The sequence below is a fragment of the Silene latifolia genome, chromosome 9 (assembly GCF_048544455.1).
Source record: "Silene latifolia isolate original U9 population chromosome 9, ASM4854445v1, whole genome shotgun sequence".
Taxonomy (NCBI): Eukaryota; Viridiplantae; Streptophyta; class Magnoliopsida; order Caryophyllales; family Caryophyllaceae; genus Silene; species Silene latifolia.
The window spans coordinates 118,434,085-118,436,220 of NC_133534.1; the positions used below are offsets into that span (position 1 = coordinate 118,434,085).

General features: G+C 37.3%; 1 non-coding gene across 1 annotated transcript; it reads right to left on the reverse strand.

Annotated features, from left to right (window-relative positions):
• Positions 1-1,690: 1,690 nt before the first annotated feature.
• Positions 1,691-1,797, reverse strand: LOC141603045 (small nucleolar RNA R71). Its single transcript, XR_012524944.1, has one exon. It is a non-coding gene; the product is annotated as a small nucleolar RNA R71 (small nucleolar RNA).
• Between the last annotated feature and the right edge of the window lie 339 nt (positions 1,798-2,136).

Sequence of the window (2,136 nt, forward strand, 5' to 3'; positions counted from 1 at the left end):
GTTAATATCAATCAAATCTATCTTTAATCTTGTAATCAACATTTAATCAAGTTTTAATACACGTTTTATTTCCTTAATCTCTCTCTTGTTCATCCTTTATTTTGGGTAATTGAAGATTATTTGAGTTATTATTGGGAGATTGACAACCTTCCAATCAAGCATCAAGTACTTCTTTTATTCTTTGCTTTATTATTGGAATCATTAGTAGGTATAATTCTCTTAATCCCTCTTTAATTATTGTTAATCACTTTCATTTATTCATCATGTTTCACTTTGTTGGTATGATTGACAACCTTGCTAGCATGTTCAACATGATAATGAGTGAGTAGTTTCCTTAGCTAGGGTTAATGGGTAATTAGGGGAAATCAACATGGAGAATGATTCATGCTTAAATTAATATGCTTTCATAGTTTATTTGCTTGCTTATTGTGATCTCAATTTATGCACATGTTATGTTTGATGAAATGTGAGCCTATGAATCCTTGCATTTTTTACTCATCACCTATCTTTTCAATGAGACTTGTAAGACATAAACCAACTCGAGTCTCATTACACCATGCATATTGTTGAGTAGGGAAGATTAAGTCGACTTGTAGGTGTTGTACAATCTAATCGATTCGGCTCCGGGACCCAAACTTTCCTAGGATTGTAAGATATAAACCAACACCCAAACTTTCCCTATGACCCCATGACAGCCAAGTGCTTTTTATCAATTGTTTACATCTATTTTAATTCATCTTGCTTGTTTACTTTCATTGCTATTTAATTTAGTGACCTTCTACATCAAACCCCAATTGTGACACCCCTTAATACACCACTAGTTGCAATAGAAATCTCATCTCAATTCCCGTCCATTGGGATCCGACCTTTACTTGCCTCTTTACTAATTATAGAGTTGTTTGTGAAGTTATAAATTGTGTTTTGGTCTAGGTGCTCCTAACGACAAGTAACCGAAAGATTTAGTCCGACCAAAAATGGCGCCGTTGCCGGGGACGGTGTTAACTTGATTTAGATTTTCTTATATTGTTATTAGTTGTGTCTTTCTTTGCCTTGGGGAAGTAAAACTCCTCAAGGTTTGTTCTAATTGTTTTCGAGTTGTTTGTTATTTTGCATGTCTAGAAGGTCACAAGGTGACTTGTTACCCTTTGATCGCGAAATTGAAAGAACTTTGACAACCAATAGAAGACTTGCTAGGAGAACTTTGAGAGGTATTGGTGAGGTTGTAGATATTCAACAAAATACTATTGAGTTCATCAACTCTTTTGCAAGAGAAGGTGAGGAGAACCCAACACAAAATCCAACACAAAATCAACCCACAATGCCTAAGTTTTCATCACATTCCGTACCCACCGAGGAGAACCTACCCAATGGTACTCCCACACCACAACATCTAACCGGAAATTTTATTGCCAAATCCGCATTTAGCCAATTAGTCGAAAGAAGCCAATTTGGGGGGATGCCTAGTGAAGACCCTCATTCTCATATGGAGACTTTTTGTCACTATTGTGATGCGATTTCTCAAACCGGTGTAACTCAAGACCAAATTCGATGGGTCTTATTTCCTTTTTCTCTAATTGGCACCGCGAAAGAATGGTTGAAAGGCCTTGATAAGGCTACTCTCGGAATTGATTCTTGGAAAAAGTTGGCTCTAGCTTTCTACAAAAAGTTCTATCCACCGGAAAAGACTAACATGCTAAGAGCTCAAATCACGGGCTTTAAGCAAAGGGATGAAGAATCTTTGTATGAAGCTTGGGAGCGGTTTAAGGGAATTTGTCGCTCATGTCCTCACCATGGACTTAGCGAGTGGTTCTTGGTACAACAATTTTGGAACGGTCTTTATGAAGATTCAAGGAACATTCTCAACATGGGATCAAATGGAATGTTCACCGAAGTTGATGACAATCAAACTTGAAACAACATTGAGGAAATGGCGGTCCATAACTCACAATATAGTAGACCTCGCAAGGCTACTAGAGTTGGAAAGCATGAAGTGGATTCCATTACTCAATTGGGTGCTCAACTTAGTGCTCACATTGATACCATCAATTTGAAGTTTGAAAAAGCTATGGCTAGACTTGAAGAAGCCTCAAAATCACCAAAGCATCATGCTAATGCCATGACGAAATCTTTATCAAT